General features: G+C 37.8%; 1 long non-coding RNA gene and 1 pseudogene across 1 annotated transcript; both read right to left on the bottom strand.

Annotated features, from left to right (window-relative positions):
* The window catches only part of LOC137039762 (mast cell protease 1A-like), an 18,748-nt pseudogene extending 3,549 nt beyond the window's left edge, over positions 1-15,199 (bottom strand).
* A 1,205-nt stretch (positions 15,200-16,404) lies between these two features.
* LOC137039513 (uncharacterized) lies at positions 16,405-20,136 on the bottom strand. Its single transcript, XR_010897677.1, has 3 exons — positions 20,037-20,136; positions 17,994-18,129; positions 16,405-17,152 (listed from the first exon to the last, which is right to left on the bottom strand). It is a non-coding gene; the product is annotated as an uncharacterized lncRNA (long non-coding RNA).
* Positions 20,137-24,570: the final 4,434 nt, after the last annotated feature.

The following is a 24,570-nucleotide window of genomic DNA, read 5'->3' as shown; positions in this document are numbered from 1 at the left end:
AAGAAAAAATTTCATTTTCTAAATGTTTCTCTCCATTCTTGACATAAACATACTTTCCAGAATTGTATATGTTTGTCTTGTTGTATAATAATGTTTAATTGAAAATGTTCTTCAGGGGCCTGTACCATGAAGCCGGTTTAGCTGGCTAGCCAGATTTGTTTAAGATTAGTTTGTGCCAATCCTGGGTTTTAGGTACCATTAAAGTGGTTTGGCTTTTAGCTGTGTTCATCGCCATAGTAACTTACTCCACAGCTAACCTGTTCTGGGGCAGGATATGTTCTGGATTAGAGAGCTCAATCTGAAATTGGACCAATCAGCTGTGAGTAAAGTGAGTAAAGTGACGCACCTCTGATGCAATAAAGTCACTCCCCCTGTTTTTACTCCAAATTAAAGGTCACTGCATAGCAAATGGTTTTTAAAGACTAAAGTATCTTAAAAAACAATGCTTATTTATAAAAAAAATAATTTTGAATGATTTAGATATAATTTTTGTAATTATTATACCTTTAATCAATTACACATTTATCATTTTAGTTAATCAATCATTAATAGGCACTTTGTTAAAATTACATCACCTGCATAAAGTCATATGAATAAGCTTTAAAATCTTTAAAAGCTTTAATAAAGCTATGAATAAGCTTTAAAATAAATAAATAAAACTAGCCTATTAAAAAAAGCTTACTGAGCTTAAATTTCTCTATATCAACTAAACTAACTTCATAACTTTTACTTGCATTGATGTATACTATTTTTACTTCAAGTTGTCCTTTTTCATAGACAGCTTTTCTTCTTGCTGTGTATTTTTTTTATTCTTAATATTTTACAGTCATGCAATATTCTGCAGAAGAGAGAAATTAATCTCACTGATTGTCTGGTGAGAAGTGAATCTCAGTTCCACAGCGTGTGATTGGCTGTTCACTGCTGATGTCACAGCTAAACTCCTGAACTCAGGATCAAAGTCTGAGTTGACAAAGAAAGCTGATGATCAGCATCATGGGACCAACAAAGCCTTAATACAATGGTTTGGTTTTGTCAACTCGAAACTAATCCTTTAACCCTGAGTTTGTTAAACTACCATCATGGTACAGGCCCCGGGTTTATACATCCAGCATTAAATATAGCCAGTTCAAGTTTGGAACAATATGTTGTATTTATAATGTCACACTTACTATGACTTACTATTTTTACTTACTATAGACTGTTTCAACGGTAACAACATAAACAAACGCTACTGCGCATGCGCGCTTTTGTGGCCCAAACTTAACTTCCGGTAGACGACAATAACACCAGAGGATGCGTTATCTTTCTTATGCGTTAGCATCTTTAATTTTGATTGTGCACCATTATCTTAATGTATAGATTTTTTTTTGTTTCAGCATGTTTATTATAAATAATCTCCCATTTATGTCTTTAATATAGAGTGGGAAAACGCCCCACTTAAAGGGTAGGTCAAAAATCCTGTAATTCATTACTCACCGTCACGTTGATCCCAGAGTTTCCGCTAGAAAACAATGGTGCCGGTCAAAGTGACCGGCAGAGGTTTCGTTTTCCGGACATTTTGATGATATGCCGGTCAAAAACTCCTGAAAGCAGTTTATGTAACTTAAAAAAAAAGACCATGTTTATTAGCCGAACTTTCAAATAGACGGAAAAAATACATGAACGTCCGATTGGCGTCAATCAACCAATTTTTTTTTAACTCATAGGAGTAATTTGCAGGTGGGACATGTCCCTACCACTTTTTTAAAACATCTTGCTTCACGGATTAACCTAACTAATACAAACAATGCAGTTCAATGCAGCAAACGCGGCTCCTGCAGTCTTCACACAGACGAGCGCTTTAATCTAACGCTTAACGCCGTTGCAGAGACTTTCTGTTTGTTCCGGTCAGATCGCGAAACAAAATGCACAAAAACTGTTCCTGCTCTTGATGTACAACCACTGATGGTATTCGGTTTTGATGAGAGAAAAAATAGACCACGAGGGCAGATTAGAAACGAGAACTTCTGACAAGTTTAACAGACTAGACCAGTGATTAATCCCTTAAACTTTAACATCCCGCTCATGCCCATCGCCGTGATCATCTGTATAACGCTGGTTGTTTACCGTGAGTTCTGAACACTGCACCATGTGCTTATTTAAATCTTTTCGTTTCTACACATATTAGGCTACATATTCCTCATGTCTGTGAGGCGAGCCTGCCGAGTTTCAGTTTATTTGAGACGCGCTTCAGTTCATGATGAAAGCGATGGCTTCCGCGACCTAGTCTTATTTATTTCTTATTAATTAAATACATGCAATTAACCGAAGAACCCTTTATTAAAATTAAGAGACAATTTGTACAAAACGAAAGAAAGGCTTTTTACAAAACAAAACTTAATATTAAACTAAATATAACCACCAAAATCATTTCTGACCCACTCGCATCTTTGCACTTATAGCCTATCATAATCAGATGAAATCTAAAAATAATATTATAATATTTAAACATAAATATGAAGAAAAAACATTGTTTAATGGCTACAACAAGTATAGTAAGCTACAGATTTATGTCATGCCTGAGCTGGATTGAAACGAACATAATTTTACCGGTGGGTTCACAGTAGCCTATATAAATGCATGCGCACTCGCCTTTCAATTATGCAATGCGTCGGCATAACATGTTTCTTTGTTTCATAATATAAGAATAATGTTGGGAAACTTGTGTCATGTGCTCTCTGCTTGATTTTTAATATTTATATCATGTTAACCAAGAATAGTACGTCAAAATGTATTTCTACTGAGTAGTGCGCCATACAAACAGACACAGACCGGAAGTTAACTTCGGGCCAGGCGCGTAACCGTAGCAACGCGCGTGCGTTCGATGAAACCGTCTATAAAAATAAAATAAAATAGAGATAGATTTTAGGAAGGGGGTCCCTCATAAATGTTCATCATAATTGGGGGTCATTGGCATTATAAAGTTTGAATACCCCTGATTTAACACACCATTATATACATCCTTACATTTGTACACACCATACCTGTACACACATAGCCTATAGCCTGCCATACATTGTCTATATATTGTTGATTTTGTGTGTATATTTGTATTACCTATTTACATATTCCATTTTTATTCTTTTTAATCATCTGTGTCTGGTCACTGTCATTCTGTTTGTGCTGCATGTGGAAGATTTTGTAACCAAAAATGTGTAAACATACTTTGCAATAAAGCTCTTTCTGATTTCTGATGCTGATTGAAAAGGATGGCAGTTTGAAGCCTCCAAACACATGGTCCCTTTTCTCTTGCATGAGCATGTAGTTGCATGCAATTATTACAGTCAACCTAAATGGTACTTTGTGATGCCTTTTTTCTTTTCTTTATTTAATAAACCTTGCTGCTATTTAGAACTACCCTGCCTATCTTCATCATCTTTGGAAGTAAAGCATCACAATATCACATTTCACTCTAGTATACACTATAGGGTTTGCAATTACATTTTCCTCGCACACAAACACACGGTGTGTGTTCACTCTTCAGATATAGTTTATGTACTTAAAAAAAAAAAACACTTTACCACAGATTTTTCTCTATCCAGCAGGTGGCAGGATTCGCCCCCTAACTTTTTATTTTATACATACATTTTTTTCTTCATAAAAATTTAATATTTTATATGCATGCTAATGGTCTAGTTAAAGAATTTTGTGGTGAATAGGTAAAAAAAATCTCCCAGTATAGACTGAAAAGTACCGGTAAATGAAGAAAAATATATCATTTGTATTAATAATTGTATACTTTTTATACAATCGCTCTCTAAATGTTGGGGTCATATTGCTACTGGAAATGAGAAACATATAAGGGTTAGGACCGGTCTGTAGTACTACAACACTACTTCCTGGTACGTCTGATGGAAAATGAAAGACTTCTATTGCATTATGTCTTCTACATTTACAATAAATGTGCACATTTAATGTTTATTTTATGCATTTTTTAGCATTGCTATCAATATGCTCACTCTCTTGGCTAGTTTTTGCAGGGCAAACTGCAATAAAACAGTTATGTTCTTAACAGGGGCGGAGCCAGACAATGTAAACATTCGGGGCTTAGCCCAAACCTAGGGGGGTCCGGGGGTATACTCCCCCGGGGAGATTTTTTTCCATTTACATCAGCTAAATGCACTATTTTTCAGGCTGTTTGAGATAATAGAATGCCTAAAAATCTATATACTATCTGGGAAAATAAGTTAGTAAAAAAATTCACCCAGTAGAGCCTACAATGTGTTTGGTATTGAACTGTTCTCCAGCTGTAGTGAATCCAAAACACACCAAACATGTTAAGGATGACTCATTTTAACCCCTGGCACATAAAAAAGGCAACCATTATCTGACTATTTTTAAGTTAGCCTGCATAGGTGAGATTGAAATTTGGTGTAAACATCATTACTAATCTTTAGAGTTCAGTTTGGTTTACTTTGTGCTTAGCTGACAGATTTGCTACATCAGAATCCATGACCAATCAGATGTTGTTTTCGGCTGCAAACTTTCGCGGTTGGTTAGTTCTACAAAGGAAATGCCCATATTTGGATTAGACAGCGCTGTGTGTGAGACTGAGAGCTTTATAATGATATCAGGCATGACATGTTTCTGTGAATGGAGACGGCACGGGAGCTCGCGTTAGAGTAACTTTGGATGATTTCAGGTAGAAATCTAAAGGCGCACGGTGACAAAATATAATGAAATAACACCCTTAAATGTGTAATGTTGCCCTTTTTTATTGTGACATGAAAGCTTACATGTTAAGGGAGTAAACTGGCCCAAAATCTCAAAATTGACTTTCTTTTCACCTGTCGTGTCTCGCCTTAATAAGTAACACCTAACGTTAACTCTAGCTAGCCAGCAGTACAGTCATGTAACTCAAGTGTTACAACAGCGGATTCACAAACCTGTAACACTTTCGTCTGATGCAGAATCTCTCTCTGGCCGGTGAGGTTTAGTGTTCCCTTTAAAAAAAAATGTGTAGTGTCCATGTTCACTACGACGCCGGTGAAATACAAAAGCCCGCCAATCCCTGATGACAACGACGAAGAAGAAGATGTATATTCTTCTTCGTTAGTTTTTATTGGCAGTTGGCATTGGCAAACAATCTGGGGATTTTGCGACAGTCTATGTGTGCGACGCATTGCCGACCGCCACACACGGTAAAGGAGCTTTTGTTTCATTTTTTGCCGCTCCAGTCTGAAAGACTGAGAGGAAATTAAACAAAAAGATTTTTTTTTTTTTATTATTATGATTTTTTTTACTAAAAGATTCGGGGCTTTTGACAAAACATTCGGGGCTTAAGCCCCATTAGCCACCCCCCCGCTCCGCCCCTGGTTCTTAATGTACTAAAAATGTTGAAGAACAGAAAAATATCCTAAATATCCTAATCCTGCTTAGTTTAAATTGTACATAAATCCAATCTGGTTTTAAATCTGATTTAAAGGACTGACTCTTCTGCATTCAGGACTGTTGTCTGATATCTGCGAAATGACTCAATCAGAGAAACAGCTGTGACTCACCTACATTACCCAATGTCTACACCAAGAGTTCTGCATTTCTGCCATTTGATTAAATCTATTTTTGGAGGAGTGAAGCAAAAGTTTCTTTATCAAACATTTTATTTTCTAAAATTTTTGGAGATCATTTTATAATTTGACATTGAGTTCAATTTGTCAGTATGACACAGCAAATATTTTTCAGTGGAAAGATAGTTTCTCAGCAGACTTGGTTTCCTGTTGGGGGTTTATCACAGGGTGTCTGTGGTCAGACACCCTGTGATAAACACTCTAGTTTGCAAAGACATCTTAAACCGAAACTCTACTGACTGTGCAAGGACATGAGATTCACCACAGATTAGAAAATATGTATTCTTACTGGAAGCACCTGAAAATGTTAATGTCATCGCACACCTACTATTATGGACATTAAATTGTCATGGAGAAAAGTGAGGACATTCTGGTAACACTTTACAATACGGGTGCACTAATATGCATTAAGTCATGCTTAATTAATGCACAGATAATCATGAGTTAATGTATTACTGTAACATTAGATCCACTGGAGGCATGAACATAAACAAAAGACTTGACAATGACAATGACAATGACAATGACAATGACAATGACAAACACTCACCGACAGCGGGTTACAACATCAATAACTGACCAAGACTATGACAAACATGAGGCCTTAAATACACAAGGGCTAATGACAAGACAAGGGACACCTGTGAACAATGATCAACCCATAAACCAATGACAACAAGACACAGGAACAAGAGGCAGAAACACATGAGGGCATGGTCACATGACAAGGAAACACATGACAGAACCAGGAAGTGCATGACACAACATGACAGTGAACATGAAAACCTTAAATCATGAAACATAAAACCAACACCAAAACACCCTGTGACAGATCCCCCCTCTATGGGCAGCCCCTGACCCCCATACATAATCAAAACATCAATAGCCGCGTTTCCACCGCAGCAACTTTACCCAGGAACCAGGAACTTTGGCGTGGTACTCGGTGTATGTAGACCGCAGGAACCAGGGTCTAAATGAAGTTCCGGGTAAATATTTCCCCCTCCAAACGGCCCTGCTCGCGAGGTAGTACTTTTTCAAAGTTCAGGAACTTTCAAGGGCGGGACTTGGACCCTGAACATGCTGATTGGTTTAGCATTTTATTTCAACCGGCATTTTTAAGTCTTTTGCGAGGTTCGGTCTGCGTTCAGTAAATATCAGTCTTGCTCTCTGTCTGATGGCGCACGTTCGTCGCAGCCATCTCACGTTCAATGTCCGTAATAGCTGATAATAAATATACATTGTAAACGTTTTATTTCGTAAGTTATGAAGATATTGTTGGAATAATGACACAGCGTATATTGCCCCAGGCAGTTTTTACTTTAACTGCACCTGACAGAAGAATCTTTTTTTTTTCTGAGATGATTATTACACTTTAAAACAAATAAATAGCTTATATAATACTGTATTAGTCCTGGTGGCCGTTAAGAGTTGCTATGGCTACAGTTAACACTAAGTATGTCAAAACATCAATAGCCGCATCAATAGCCGCATCAATAGCTCATACTTAAGATCTAAGTATGAACCTTCAAAACCAATTAAATTTGATTATCAACTGGGTTAATTTGAACAAATTAGTACTAAATATTTCTAAGACCAAATGTATTGTTTTTGGTACTAAACACTTGTTAAATAAACCTTGTAACCTAAATTTGAACATTGATACAACTTTGGTTGAGCAGGTTACTACAACTAAACTCTTGGGTGTCAAGCTGGATAATCAGCTCTCATGGACTGATCAGATAAATCATATTGTTTCTAGGATGGGCAGAGGCATTGCTTTAGCTAGGAAGTGTGTGCCGTTTTGTCCACCCTCAGTCATGAAAACCGTAGTCCAGTCTTTGGTTTTGTCACACCTGGAGTACTGCTCAGTTATTTGGTCCAGTGCTACACAAGAGCACTTGAGAAAACTTCAACTTGCTCAGAATAGAGCAGCCAGAGTTGCTCTTGGCTGTTCGTACAGGACCGGTGTGAATGAGATGCACACTATATTAGTATGGTTAAAGGTACAGGATAAATTAAAGATAAGTCTTCTGTGTTACATGCATAACGCTATCTATAAAAACAAGCCTACATTTTTTGTGGATAAATTGGTGTACAGTGGATATTGCCACCAACATATTACTAGGCAGGTCAGCTCAGGTGATTTAGTTGTTCCTTTTGCACAATCAAACTATATGAGAAGAACTGTACTATTTAGATCCTCAGTAGCTTGGAATCAACTCTCAATGGCCCTCATTTATCAATCTTGCGTAGAAACGGGTGTATATGTTGGCGTAAGATTATGCTTACACTCCCTTCACCGCCTGATTTATGAAACTGTGCGCACCTCTGCAATTCAGGTGTACGCAATACTTGCCCTTGATAAATCCCACGGCTGAAAACGATCGTCATTAGAATAACACGCCCCTATATATTCAAGTCTCTGCCTCCCCCACGCCCTCATTTTACGTCATGGACAAACAGAAGACGGCAAAGAAGCGAAACTTCTCCGACGTGGAGATCGGGCGCGCTCAATCATCTCTTTAGTCCACTTAGTCAGGGCACTGATTAGGACATAAGTCAATGGGCTGACTCCCTGATCAGTGCCTTGACTACTGAACTAGTGAGATGATTGAGCCGTGTCCATCGAGATCATCACCAGGGAAGTGGAAAAAAAACCCGAAATTGTTTTATTTGGGAGTTTAAAGAGTGGGATTAAAGGCGCTCACAAAAACAAAATATGGACCCAAATTACGAGTAGCTACTGTTGTGTGGGGGTTGAGAAGCGCACTCCAGCAGTTTAAATAGCTGTTTGGATGATAAATTACCATCACAATGCATTATTTTACAACACGTTTTGAAACAATTAGCATTTAATTTCGTATCACGGCACATGTATTGGGGTGTACAATAGTGATGATGTATTGTGGAGTAAGATTCATTCACATTAATAATTACATGACAATTTGTAAGATTCTTCTTCTTATTATTATGATTATTATTCTTAATGACGCTTGTTATTTAGAAGAAGAATGCCGTTTTTATTGATTTTATTATTATTTAAAAGAAGAAGGCCATTTTTATTATTTTGTAAGTCTGAATTATTTTAGTCCCAGTCCGTGCGCAGCTGCTGAGCCAGGCGCGGGCCTGAACCGCCAGGTAAAACGCACAGGCTCGCGACTGGAGGAATACATATGCCTACAAATCAAACGCTTTGGTAAAGTCACACAAATTAAACATTGACGTTCATGTTGCACAAAAATAAACACTGAATGTTGTCGTTGTGGTTTTTAACAGTGGGTCATATAGCATATCTTGTCAGTGCGTTTTGTGGTGTTAGGAATTGTTTTTCTGCGCATTTTCGCACTAACTCAAACGTGCGTACACCACCTCCTGAGCTGGCGTAGGATTTGAGCGTGCCGTACGCCAACGTCCATATTGATAAATCTCAAAGTCACCGTGGGTTTGGGTGTACGCAAGGTGTACGCTGGAAATTTGGTGTACGCACTTTTGATAAATGAGGGCCAATGTGTATAAGACAAATAAGCAACAGATCTTATTTTTAAAAAAATGTTAAAAAATGTATGATCTGTAATGATAACTAAGTGTAATGACTCAAATTGAAGTGTATGTAGTCTTTTGATAACATATTTTAAAAAGTGTAATGTGATTGTGTATATTGTTTTGATATTGTAAAATGGACCCCAGGAAGATTAGCGACCACTCGTGGAAGCTAATGGGGTTCCAAATAAATAAACAAATAAACAAACACATTCCAGCTGCTGGAGAAAACAGCGTTGACATTTTTGTTGCGGCAGACAAACTGCATGTCACAAAATGATTGCGATTGAAAGTCATCACATGTAAACACCGGATCGGTTTAGATAACGTCTCATGTAAACAGTCCACTAAATCTTTCAACCGGAAGGACAAAAAAAGTGTGCTTGTAAATGTGGCTAGTGTGAAAATGATTACTGTCCGTCACTGAATTGGAGGAGCAGTCGCGCGCAGTCCTCTGAAGAGACATCACAAATTTTTTTATGGCATTCAAGCAACACGCACAAACCATAGGCACAAACGCACAGCATCTGATAAACAGAATCTCTGAGGAGAGCTCATTATTATGAGAACCAATCAGAGTCATTCAACTGCTCTGGAACCAATCAGCTTTAATCATGTATGGTTTGAATTTAAACACAATTAAAAACAGGGATTTTTATTAAAGATTTATAATTTCTGATCACTGTTCTCTATATAGATTGGTGCTTATGATGCATTTCTAATAATATGATGTTAAAATCCGTGTGGGAATTTCAATAGTAGCCTGTTAAATGTATCATGTAATGGACAACAGCCTTTAAGGAAGTAAAAGTGAACAACATATTAATAAGTATGCATATTACAATGCTTAATAATAGTTGACAAATGTTTGTTTATATATATATATATTTCAAAGTTATCAACTTTGAAAACATTAATGTTGAAAACATTAAAATGATAAATGCAATGCATACGCTACATATTTGATTTATTACATTATGTAAGTATTATTAAGAAAAAATTAAGAGAAATCCATGTTAAGTGGTCTCTTGATTTTTTCAATTTTTTCGTATTTATTTTTCCATTTTTTCATATTCCAATTTTTTCGTATTTATATTGCATAAATACACTAAAACTTCATTGAAAGTATGCTTGTGTTTAGCATATTTTTAAAAAAGTGTTGTTAAGCATATATTTATTACCAATAGTTCTAGCATACTTTTTTATAAATATATTAAAAGTATGCTTGTGTTTAGCATATTTCTTAAAAGTATATTTAAGCATATATTTATTACCAATGTACCTCTAATATACTTTTTAAAAATATATTAAAAGGCAATTCAGTATATTTTTAATGCACTTCAAATAAGCATGCTGGAAATACAAATGTATTACAAGCATACTACCTGCATTTCAGAAGGCTGCGTCCTCCGGAGGTCGCATTCGAAGGGTGCGTCATAAGGCCGTCTCATTTCAAAAAAGTGAGTAGGACACTCCAAATGCGACCTTCGAATGCGTCCTTCTTTCACATGAATTCGGATTGTGCATGAGGTGTAGCCTTCATGGATGGAGATAACCCACAATTCTTTGTGGTAACAACCGTCATTTTTTTAAAAATATATTATATGAAAAAACGGCACCACCGCAAGATATACATGTCAGGGTTCTGTCACTTCGGTCTAGCTTTCTCTTGGTTTTGTGACAGAGTCCTGACACTCCTGTATTTTGTCTTGTCTTGTGTGAGCACGCAGCTTTGAGCATGCTCGAGCTGCGTGCTCTTCTGTCTCTGTAGTTTTCTGTCTGGGGCGTGGGCGTTCGGGTTCCAGCACTTCTGTCTAGTTGGGTTTCGATTTTGTGTTGGGATTTGGACATTCATGCTTCTTGTGTTTTGTCTTCTGTTGTGAGTGCACAGAGTGAGAACTCGCTCATTCGTGTGCACTCTGTGCTGTCGTGTGTGTGCGCTGTCCTGTCTGTGTGTTTTGTGTTGTGTAGCATGCAGCTGGTGTTTTACTTTCTTGCATGCTTTCTTGTTGTCATGTTTCGTGTGAACATGCAGTTTATGAGTTTTCATTAGCTGCATGTTCATGTCACGTTTGGTGTGAGTACATGTTCATGTGTTTCTTTGTCCCATGTGCTCTCACGTCGTATGTCTAACCCCACCCACTTTGTTTCCTGATTATTGGTTCATTTACCCCACCTGTCTTCTCTCATTACCCTCAAGTCAAGTCAAGTCAAGTCTTTCCCCCTCTGGGTTGTTTTTGTTGGTCTTGTTTTGTTAGATTTTTTTTTATAATAAATAGCCCATTCTTCCTGCAATTGAGTCCTCGCTCCTTTTCCATTTTACAACCCCTGACAATACATGCGCGCGTAGGTGTGGTGTTTAAAATAAGTAGTTCAAGCCAATAAATAAGTCAAATAAGTAGTTTTTTTTTTTTTTTAAGCTCTATTACCTCAAACAGATTTTTTGGTAAATAGGATTACAACTGTTTAGTGCATTTTAAATTTTTAGAACAGTACATTGCTGTCAAGACAAGAAACATTTCATAGTCATTTTCAAGTTATTAATAATTTTCATTCATATAACTGGCATGAGAGCGCAACGAGGCTAAACTTGTTGGCATAGCAACGTGATACTTCCTGCCTGTGTGTCCTACGAAGGACGTCTCGTTTAATTCTGATTGAGGACACTCCGTATACTCCATCCTACACAGGACGTGTCCTCCGGAGGACGCAGCCTTTGAAATTTAACGAAATGAGACACAGCTATTTTAAGCAGAAAGTGTGCGCGAGAGAACTCGCGTGTATATGGTTGCCAGATTGGACATGTTTAGGTAAAAACCGGAGTGTATATAGACCCTTTACAGCCCACGTGATCAAAGAGTTGCGCGCGCATTTTTGCAACGGAAGTGGTGTTGTTCCCTAGTGGTTCTAACGTGTTAGCAACTCCGAAAGTTTATTCAAAAGGTTTCCAAATGAGTAACACATTACCATGTATTAGTTTTAAAAAGATTACATTTGTAAAACATTTACTGTACTTGAAACGTAATGCTTTATAATAAACCTCCCAACATTGGCTGTCACTGGTGTGTATAATGTACCCACCCACCCAACCAACAAACAATTCAGAGAACTTATCAATTTCATTTGTAATGATTTTATTAACATTTTAATTGCAAAATAACCATTTGAGAAATGCATGCAAGCAACATAGTTGTAGTACTATAGCATTACAAAATTCAACTTTAAACAGAAGTGCGTGAAGGAAAACAAATAATAAAGGTAGGTCTGGGTAATATTGAAAAGATTCATAACACAATAAAATAGATTTCCCAGTCCTAAATGTAATCATTCAAGCATCAACTCTTAGACATTCCCTACATAACCATTTTGCTGGCTTCCTTTTTATGTGTGCACAGGTGTAGTGAACGTGGTTGCTGCATTCTCTCGTTGGTTGATTATAACCCAAGCCTCATACATCGTTGTCTTGTGTCCTTGTCTTTGGCTAGGGAGAATTTCTGATTTTAACACAAAAAACTCTGAATCTATGTCATGGTATTTGACGTTCTGTACATGCCCACAGACAACGTATTCATAAGCAGTAGTGATATGCTCGTAATTTTTCTCGGGTGTACACGCTCGGTTTCTCAACTAAATAAGTATATATCCGGCCACTGTATATTTGGCCATCTGCTAACGTCTTCTATCCACTCCAGTATAGTACACGGATCTGGGGGCTGAATACCATTTGATAAAAAATGAACTTTTTAAAATAATTTTCTCTGTCTGTGTTGCTTAATCCGCTCGCGTAGCTTGAGATGCCGTCGATTCATGCCATAGTTTGTTGCCAAAATGCGCGCACATTGCTACGTCATCATTGTCTACCAACAGTAAAAGGGTCTGTGGGTTTCTTTTTTACAGAAAAGCTCTTTTTGGGGGATTTAATTACTGAAATCTGGCAACCGCACGAACGCGAGCTTTTTCTCGCGTGCGGATGATTGAAAACACCAGGTAAACAAGTAAGCTGCATTTTATCAATCTCCATTTGAGATGTTTTGTTTAAAGTTTGCTTAAAGGACTCACAAGCCGCTTCACTGAACTGCTGTGAGCTGCTGAAATAAGCCAATCAGAGCAGAGCTCAACAAGATTCATGACTCTTCCAAATAAGGCAAAAACAGAGCATTACATCTTAGGGACAATTTATAGGATTGTAAATGGACCTGTAAAACTGTATCTGGACATTTTTTTCCCTTAAATAAGCCACATATCCTCTATGTAGATATCAGAGAACAATTTAACATATTGTTTCAAATCATTCTATGGCACGTTTAAATCCCCATCTACGCTGACTGATTTTTTACAGTCGTGTCTGCCTCCATTAGACGATTGCTCCCTGGGCCATTAGTCGCCAGTCTTCCCCAGCCGGCAACAATATTTTTGGTAAAGATATCAGTCTAACTTTGTTGTTTAGTTTGACTATGTTTTTGAGCTGTAATTTAGAAGAAGAAGAAAAAACATTTTCTATAAACAAACTTTTATACTTTTATGAATTATACAGTTGGTGTTTTTAGGTTAATACAGAAAGGTAATTTCCATAGAAATTATTTACATTTCTTCAGTCATTTTTAAAGCAAGAAAATGCAATAGAGATAAGTGTTTTGTGCTACTGCATGATGTCGTTCCGAAAAGGATTGGGTGGGCCTATATAGTTTGGATGCGGGATGTAGGACTTCAATCCGATGCAATATGAACACTTGCTGTTCCTTAAGTCATGAGCACCAACAACAACCGTCAGAATATCTCTTCTGTTGAAAGAGCATATTGGAAATGTGCATTTATGTCATACAATACTGTATGGTTGCACTGCAGTCTTTAAAGGGTTACTTCAGCGATTAGCATATGGCTTTGTATCAGTAGAAACCCTGGAGAATATTCAAATTATTGTGCTTTCCCCCCTCATATCTCCCTGAGACGAGAGATTTATGCATTTTATTTCTGGAAAAATTCCTCCTATGATGCAAAATGACGATTTTTGCATCATAGGAGGAATGCTTGCCCAAAGGCTAAAGACTACAGCCAGCAGAGGGAGCTATTTCCGCATGTTTTGAATCTGCGCATGGGGGATGGGAGATAACACTCAGCTGGCAGGGAGAGCTCAGCTTGCAGACAGGATCATTTAAACGGAGCTATGGTGAGCAATGTAAGTCTTTTAACTTCTCAAATTCATTTCTATGAAAGTTAAGCTTGCAAAGGCATGAACTGAAACGCGTGCCAGACTGAACTGGCGTTGTGAATGTATGCTGCGAATGTAGTCGCGATTACCTCAGCTCTCATCACTCGTGGAGTTAGTGCTCAGGGCTGTGATACTCGCGCGGTGACTCACTCATTATATTGAACAGACACGTTCAGTTTTTAATTATAGTGTCTTCTCTAACTCAGTCACAGTAATGAAGTTGGTGGTGTTGGGAATGGCCTCACAGGGCAGCGAAGCATTCTGGGAATTGTAGTCTTTCATCCCCATGGGACAAAAATACATTTTCTGTCTTTTCTCAGTCTAGAAGGCACCAAATTCAAAAATAATTTCACATTTCTACTGCATTGATGACCCAGTTTAAATACAGATTCATCTTCCCAGCGCTGAAGTACCCCTTTAAAATTCAATTTTAAGTTAACATTACAGTTTACACTGAACAAGCTCTTACCGGTTCCATAAATGAGCAGCCGTCAAGACCAACTTATCAGAAATCAGGAATCCACCACAGATATGTCACCCTTTCATTTGAACAAAAACCATCTAAGTTTTTTCAGTGGGGTTTGGCTTCTGTGCCGTTCACTATACCCACATTTACATGAGCTGAGAGAGAGAGAGAGAGAGAGAGAGAGAGAGAGAGAGAGAGAGAGAGAGAGAGAGAGAGAGAGAGAGAGAGAGAGAGAGAGAGAGAGAGAGAGAGTGCTGCCAGTCAACTTATTTATGGCATACCTATTAAATATTGTTCAAAATAATTAATCTCACCAGTGAAGGTCAAGTGTGGCAGCAGAGAGGCCAGCAGGAGCAGAGAGATGATGATGATGGTCATGATGAAAGAAGATATTAAGTGAGTTATACAGTAAAACACTGTATAAATATAATGGGTGGAGACACTAAGCAGCCCAAAAGACACACACACTTTTTTCTTATATTGAAGTGTCAGTTATGTAACAGTTACATAAGAAGATATTATTTGTTTTCATTTTTGTTATCTGCATCATTCATTTTCAAAATATCGTTCATATCGGATCGATTATATTGCACTCCTGACATAAATTAAGAAATTATTGTCACTGCAAACTTATTTTATCATAATCATTGGTCAAATAACTAATCTGAAGGCTTTAATCTTTATAATTATACCAAGTTTTTCCAGATGAAGTTAGTGTGATGTTTTAACTTGCATTGAATGTTGACATCAGTAATCTGGGGCCGTGTACAATCTTTGACTGAAAAGGGGTTAAAGAGACACTACGCCTCCCATGTCCGGGCCGGTAATGCTGCCCCGCTGCCCCACCCAGGGTATGTCTGTGCTCCGAATGACCCCGCTGGTGCAGTTCCTGGGACCCTGGCTACAGCTTCCGGGACTGTCCCGCTGGGTCGTGAGGACCATCAGGCTTGGCTACGCGATTCAGTTCGTGCACGCTCCTCCAAGCTTCTGGGGTGTCAGCTTTACCATGGTGGGGCCCAATGCCCCTGTCATGCACATGGAGATCGCCACCCTACTGACGAAGGGTGCGATTGAGCCTGTCCCTCCAGCCGAAATGAAGTCCAGGTTCTATAGCCCCTACTACTTGCTTGCCATTCCACTCTACGGACTGGATACGTGCAATATATTCCTCAGGTAGCTTTCCAGAATCCCTGAGCTCCTCCAGCACTGTCGACGCCGACACCAGTTAGTCTGCCCTATCTAGCCCAGACACTTGTGTCCGGCCAGGTGCCTCCATGTACATGGTTCCCCCTCCGGGCGACCCCCACATGTGTATTTCCACCATAAGCCTCATTGAGCAGGTGTGTTCCCTTGGCAAGCTTGCCACCCCCTGGGGTTAAAAGTCCACCTGCGGCTGGTACCCCAGTGTTCTTCCATATGCAACCCTTAGCGGGTCATATATGTATTTAAAGTCCTCCCTACGGGTAGGCATCTTGGCGCATATTTCCACCTGGAATATGCTTCCCAGTATACCTTGGTTATTCCTGTGATAGGTGGAAGTCATTCGTCCGTGCTAGTCTTACAACAGGGCACTCAGCCCAGCCAACACACCCATGTGGGGCCCAAAGGGGTTGCTCATGGGCTGATATCTGGGGCCCACCTGGGCTACCCAACTGGGACCCAGCTAATTTTGTCCTCAGTTTCCATGGAGGCCCCACATGGGTTTGCCCAGAAGGGTTGATGGTGGGTATCTTGATGGGCTCATACCGGGCCCACATGGTTAACCCAGGTAGAACCCATTTGGGGCTTACATGGGTTTGCCCAGATGGGTTGAAGATGGGTCTCTTGATGGGCTCATACTAGGCCCATATGGGTAACTCAGGTAGCACCCATTTGGGGCCTACATGGGTCTGCCCATATGGGCTGATGACGGGACCCAGATAGGTGTAATGTTGGGCTCTTATGGGCCACAACGGGTATATATATGGGCTTGCACATTTTCTGTTTGGGTTACCTTATTTTACAGTAAACCCCGTAATACAAACATTACATGTAATCCACTAACTACATTCAAATGTTAAAGGTATTCAATGAACTGAAACCAGTTTATGATTTACGTTATTAATCAAGGTTTATTAGGAACAATTCAAATATGACTATTATAACATTTATAACTTTATAACACAAAAATATCAACAATAAAAAATGTATACATTAAAATGAAGCTCCTGACAAACTTAATTTGACATAAATTGCATATCTGAACACTCAAAAATAATGTATTTCACAAACAAAATGGAAAAAGAAAACAGTGCAGCTCCTCACTCCTCTGTCGTCGGCCTCCCAACGACCCTTTGAAAAGACAAAATAAATTAAATCAACCATTGTTCCACTTTTTTTATTCCCCTTTTCACACTTAAAGCCTTTTGGTACCCCACATGAAGTTGGTCTAGATCAGAAGTTGGTAAATCTGTCCTGAAATACCCTCAGCACTGAACATACTGGGTGTGCAAAAAAGTACATTTTGACCAACTTTTACCACTTTTGAAGTAATTTTGATGAGAAATTAGTATTGTAGAAAATACATGCTGTTACCAATGCTCTTTCTGTTTTGTTGTAGATCATTAAACCATTGTGCTGCCTCATAAGTCTTTCCGAAATCAGTTTTGTGAGGTACCTTACTATCTAAGCGCTGCCTGTTAAGTCGTTGGCTGATAGGTCGGAGAGGCAACGAGTCAGCTGCATAAGTTGTCAGATGCAGCCTTTGTATGTCTTCCTCATCTAATACATCTGATTCATCTTATCAGCTTATTATAGAAGACCTGAGATTATGCAAGACCTGAAGTGGGTATGCAGAGCTGACAGATTCCAGGACAAGTCACTGTAACAAGTTACGGTCGCTCTACACTGCGTGCAGATTTTCAGGCACGTTGATTTTCTGATCATATTTTTTTATCAGGCATTCCAAATCACATCAATCTTAATAGCTACTATTCTTTTTGTATTTAATCATTTATGAGTGATATATGATTGAAAAAAAAAGATCAGTAAAATCAACGTCCCTCATCTGCACTGTATGTAACAGCTCTCAAATGGTAAAACAATTTTGAATTTGTATTGATATGCACTATCATTCTTATCTTTTTATAGTTTTTATTACCATTTAAAACCAAGCAAGTCTTAAATTATTTACCCGTCTTGCTGTCCACCACGTGCCCTCACAGTGCGGTGTCCTCCCCTGTCCCTGGCACCGATTAGCCACTTTGACACTGCCTTTTCTGCGTCTCTTCTGGTAATAGAGTTTGTAAGCACATTTTTTTTCAAGCTTCCTGTAAAATATTTAAAGAGCATTAAAGTGAGATTCAATTCCAACAAAAAGGAGTTCTGCCAGAAAGACTCGGGAGAATAAATACTGTGACAATAATCCATTTATTAACAATCCAGCAAGCAATAAAGTACTTTGGCATAGGCCCCGTCCGTAGCTCGCAATCAGAGGGTATGGACTCTGCATATCCTGCCTGAAGACGAAGGCAGAGGCGCAGCCGACCCCCCCCGTGAGGTATGGAAGGGACCATCCTGGTGGTGGTGGTGGGGTGGAGTAGGGAAGGATTTGACTTGGAGGTGGTGGGGAGGATGGCGGTGAATTGGTGCGTCAGCATCTGCGAACTCAAACATGAGTAAGTACCGATCTTTTATACCCAAGTATTAGAATGTGATTGGATAGATAGAAGTTAAAGTGACGTAACAATTAAGTCTTCCTGGCAGAACTTATGCTAAAGCTTTCATTTATCTGCACTTTGACATTTTTCAGGAAATAAAATAATGGTATCAGATATAATATCTGCTATACACAAATGGTTTCTGTGGATTTTTACAAAAGTGACAAGAGCAACATTTTTGCTCCAAAGGTTTATTATATACCAATCAAACACAGAAACAAGGGCACAGGGCAATATTTAAAGGGATGGTTTACCTAAAAACTAAATTTGTGTCATCATTTAATCATAAATAGTTATACCCATCAAGTTTTCAAGTTTTCTTGTAAACACAGTCGGTTATGTCTAAAGTAAATGTAAACAGTTGAGAAATTGGATTTCATTATTTTGGATAAAAGCATTATGTCTTATCTCTAAATGAAGAACTGGCACCTTGCAGAACTGTCCTGGTGCGGTCTGGAGTAACACCCGTTAAAGGAGTTGAAGGTGGAGGGGGCTGACATACCCATTTCAGGTTTTGCAGTTTCTGCTAATGAGCTCATGATTTGAATCAGGTGTGATAGATGAGGGAGACATACAAACTGTGCAGGGCTGGTGGTACTCAGGAGAAATTTGAGATTTATATTTGGGGGAAATATCCCTCATTTCTTACATAACCAATTACTTATTTCCTTTTTTTCTACTGTTTTCAGTTCAATTAATTATTAGCTAATCAATGACAAAAAATGTCATACCTCTTTGAGAAGTACTACATTCAGATTAATAATTAGAATGATGCATATAGCCTAATTAATTATTAAGTGAAGATCCGAACTATTACTATGACTCAAGTATTACCAAATCCTTCAGAAGCCAATGTAAATTATTTGGAACAGTATTCTTGAGTGTTAAAAAACGAGATGACGTCGGATGCTTTGCTGCTTAGAGGTGCTTTTTTTTTTGGTTCATGCGCTCATAGCGCTTCTTTATAAACGCATAAACAGCCCGCAAAACGCTCACTGCTATCAGAAAACCATTTTAAAAAGGCGCCTCTCACGGCAAAAATAAATAAATAACGCTTCTATATTGGTAATCTTTTGTGCATTTGTTATTTAAATTAACACTAAATAAAAAAGGAAAAGAAGCACATAGGCAGGAACGCTTGTCTCATAATTACATTGGAAATATAAATAAGTCCTGCTTTCATTCTGGGAGTTTGATGTGCACACTTTACACAAACTAAGAAATTACTACCATTGAGGGATTTATATCGGAAAACAGTGGTAGCCTACAATTTCAATGCTGAAGTCTCCAAAATATTTGTAATAATTCACAGTTTGTATACTACTAATTATAAGAAAATAAGATTATTTCTATAATAGGGTACAGTTGTGCTTATCGTTTGGTCATGGCGCCGGAAAATGCCACGATTTAGCGAAGTCTAACTAAAATTTTAACTTTAAAAAATCTATGATTAACCTTATGCTTTGAAAACAGTGTACTTTAATTAACATTTCAGTTTAGAAATTGTTTGTTCTTACCTTGAATCCACTGGCAGTCAGCAAGAAATCCTGTCTTTCAGCAAAGTGACAGAGGCTGTGACAATGTGCGCGCTTCGAAAGCCAAACCGGACGAGATACAGGGTTGCCAGGTCCAAACAACAAAACCCCTCCAATTGCAAATAAAAAGTTGCGGAATCACGGCCAAAATGGGCCAAAACGCGGCGGATGGGAGATAGAAATATTGCTAGGGTAAAGCCAACTCAAACCTGTGGACTACAGGCAACAAACATTCCACAGCAATAATAGTGTAAAAGTAGCCAAATTTCAGACTTGGCAACACTGAACCAAGCGTCATTAAATGACCTATAGCAGGTGTGTGAAAACTGACAGCAGGTTTGTGAAGGGATTTTAAAAGGAGAAATGGAGGCAAAATAGTGTTTTTTTTAATAGATTTTTTTATTCACTTTTTATGAATTTTGAGCGGATTTTAACATGCTTCAAAGCCTGCGACATCAGGAGACCAGACAATGACCAGGTTTAAAGCCTAACCTATGGTTTAGTTAACATATTATTTCTTATGTTAAATGTAACCGTTACAATACATTTTCACATTTATATATTTACGTCCAAGACTTTATTGAAGTAGCCCAGCCTACTTCTTTTTTTTTTTTTTTTTTTTTTTTTTTGTTGATTATTCAAATGCGTTGTACTTTTTATGACATGGCATCGACTGATTCAGTCCAGCAAACATGAAGACAGTGGACACAACTCGGATGATGTCCCTCTGGCTGAGCCAGGGTCTCTATTGTGCAGCCCATCCCGGACCAGCATGGTCTCCCACTCAGCTCAATGAAAGTGTAGCCTACATACAAATGTTGTCTTCTGTTTTATCTGTTAATTTAAATTTGTGTTCTTTCTGATGTTAAACCTAAATTATACTGTATAAATAGTTGTAAAAAGTAGCCTACTTTATGTAATGTATAGACCAAAGTATTTTAATTTACACATTTTAATTTGACCGGAAAATATATTTATAGAAGAATTAGTTTAATGTACAAATTAGAAATTGCATTAACAAATAAACAATGTACAGAACAACCACTTCTCTTTCATTTTTTTTCACAAAAATAAAACACAGCAACACATTTCAAGTTACATATCAAAAATAAACAATGTATAGTATTACTCTGGTTAGTTTACAAATAGCTTGCTTTACAAAAATAACTAATGTAGGCTATAGAACTTTAACTATAGAATTTAACTTAGGCCTACAAATTACAATGGACAACAATGACTTGTTACATTAATCTACAAATAACTTGCATTTAAAAAAAAAAAAAAAAAGAAAATGTATAGACTTATGTTTACAAAATAATATATAGAAAAAATGTTCTGTGGTTCCCGGCCACGAGTGCACATTTAGAGAGAACATTCAGCCTTTGGAGGAGACTTTCGGTAATAGGCCATCGTGACATTCATTCATGGTTGAAAATTAGGTAAAATTGCAATTGTGTTGGAATTTTTAGATTTTTATTAGATTGAAGTCACATTGTGTTAAAGTGTGAAAATAAAATAATTATTTCAAGGTTGCATATTTGTGTGCTATCTACCCATGTAATCAACCTTTGGAATTGACTGTGTTTGCACTTGTCTTTTTGGTAAAAATTAATTAGCTGTGTAGCCCATTTTCAACCCATGTACTCATTTCCCATTGGTGAACCAACTAGGTCCCACATGTGGAGCCCAGCTGGGTTTGCCCATGTGGGACCTACTTAGTTCACCCAAGTGGGCCCCAGATAAGATGCCCATTTTGAGCCCATGCCCACTCTGTACCCCTGTAACCCATGTTTAACCCATGTGGGCCCCACATACACGTGTTGGCTGGGAGGCTTACAGAGGGCACTGGAAAACAGCCGAGTGGTGTGATTAAATTGGAACCCCTTTTTGTCAGTCACTGACATTACTCAGAGTGACTAAGCGAAAGGGAGCATCTCAGTTACGTATGTAACCCTCGTTCCCTGAGGAGGGTACACGATTCCTGGCTGCATGTCATTATCCATGGATCACTGAATCAGTGGTAAGTTGTAAGGAACACTATATCGAGCCCAACCTTTGGTTTAAACTGATAATCGTTTGCTCTACTTGCGTTTTCCTCTATTAACTCCAGTAACGCAGCAGCTCTTCTGCCACCTTGCCCCAGCTGAGGGGGCGTGTTCCAGCGGGAAAGTGACATCGATGCAATCCCTCTATTCAAAATAAAGGCATAGTTTGATGACGCCAAGTTTGAGCACAGAGTCTTGGGACATGTGCTCTTCATGAATGTGATTATTAAAGTTACTGTAGTATGTAGCTGAGAATGACAGCCGGCTTGCGAGCAGCGGAACACATGGCTTGCGAGCAGCGGAACTTTTATTATGACGGGACACAGTCGCGGGCGCCATTTTTACTTTCCCGCTCATGAGTATCATATTCAGATACATTTAAGTGTGTTTAAAATTATGTTATGATTTACTCTGTGCGTTCACTCAGTGGCTGCTGTCACACTTGTTCACACTGCTAAGAGTAAAGTGTTTCTGCCAAATAAAACCGGAAACCGAGGGTAACACAGATATGACGCAACTGACAGGCGACTCCTTCAGGCTTCCCAGCTCCTTGGTAAAAATAGCAATTTTCTCACAATTTACAATTAGGTGGAAACATATGGGATATTGTAAAAACTCTGTTAAATATATATAACACTGGCCTAGTGGTTTTTGGATATTTTACTGCAAAAAAACTACATAGTGCACCTTTAAGTAAAGATCATGTTCCATGAATATATTTTGTAAATTTCCTACTGTAAATATATATTTTTTTATTAGTACACTGAAAAAAGTAGAATTTACTCAATTTTTATTTCACAAGTTTTTGCACAACATTTTTTCAAGTAAATTTAACATCTAAGGAAATTAAGGAAATTTACTTAACTAAGCTGAGTAAAATTTACAAAGTGCACAAGTACATATAACTTGGCCTGTTAAATTTTATTGAGTAATTTTTACTTACAAATTGGATGTAGTTAATATAATTAAGTAAATCTATTGACTCTTTTTAATGCATTTTACTTTGCATTTTGTTTTATAAAAACAAGTAAAGCTGGTTATTACCATATTTTATATTAATTAAAATCACTGATCCTTTTAATACAGTTTACTTGTGTTATGCAGTGCTGGTTATTTTAAATTAAATTAAATGTTGCTTTTATAATGTGACAAAATAATACTGTGACAATGTGCAGTAAAGGGTAATTTATTGACAAGAAATAAAGAAACAAGCACATACAGAAACATGTAGCTAATGCTTCACTCAGGTTTAAATGTTTAAGAAAGCATCTTAATCTCTATCAAGACATTTTGAAAGCATTTCAAACTAAACACTGAAACAAAACATGAAATAAAAATTCAGACATGTATAAATGTAAAAACATTTTTTCAAAACATTTTTTTTTACAATTTTATATTTAAACCCTCATTATCAACTCAGATGTTGTAATACAACATAAGAAATTTGCATGCAACTAATACAAGTGTAAATGTAAAGGTTACACACAACATTATGGATGTCACAGGGTACAGGTTTTCTCAAGGGTACAGTTCTTCACACAAAAAAACAAAACAAAAACAAAAACAAGACAGATAATTGCTTTTGGATGGAAACATTTAAAGTCAGTCAAGTTACTTATTAGTATCAACAGACTAGTGTTAAAATTAAAGCCAATAAAGGGAGAGTTCACCCAAAAATATAAATTTGATGTTTATCTGCCTTCCCCCAGGGGATCCAAGATATTGGTGACTTTGTTTCATCAGGAGAACACAAATTAAGATTTTTAACTCCAACTGCTGCAGTTTGTCAGTCGTATAATATGTGTGAATGGAAACAATATCTACGAGAGCAAAAAAACATGCACAGACAAATCCATATTAAACCCTGCGGCTCGTGACGACACTATGATATCCTAAGACACGGAGCACCGGAAGTGATCTCGCACGTATATCTCTACGCTAGATTGTGTACATTGACCTCAAGTGATCGTGCGCTGAAGGCTTTTGGACGTCACATTCGACGTAATAAATTATATAAATATTTTTGGGTTTCTCGCACAAACCTGTTTTGTGTCTTAGAGCATCAATGTGTTGTCACAAGCCGGTGTGATATGGATTTCTCCGTGCATATTTTGACTGGCATATTTTATTAACTCTTATGGATTTTGTTTCCATTCACATGCATTATATGACTGACAGACTGCAACGGTTGGAGCTAAACATATTATTTTGTGTTCAACTGAAGAAACAAAGTCACCTATATCTTGGATGCCCTAGGGGTAAGCAGAAAAACATCACATTTTCATTTTGGGGTGAACTATAACTTTAACCAAGCCACCAAATCAACTGTACCATGGAGTAGACTTCAGGACAACCATAGGTTGGTCTCTCACTTCTCTCCCTTGCAACCAGTTTACATCAAATGCACAAAGGACTGGATGCACATGCTAAATATTCTGAAATTAAGAAAAAAGACACAACAAAAAACAATA

The sequence above is a fragment of the Pseudorasbora parva genome, chromosome 14 (genome assembly GCF_024679245.1).
Source record: "Pseudorasbora parva isolate DD20220531a chromosome 14, ASM2467924v1, whole genome shotgun sequence".
NCBI lineage: Eukaryota > Metazoa > Chordata > Actinopteri > Cypriniformes > Gobionidae > Pseudorasbora > Pseudorasbora parva.
The sequence above is the reverse complement of the archived record's forward strand: the minus strand, read 5'-3'. Positions and strand labels throughout refer to the sequence as shown.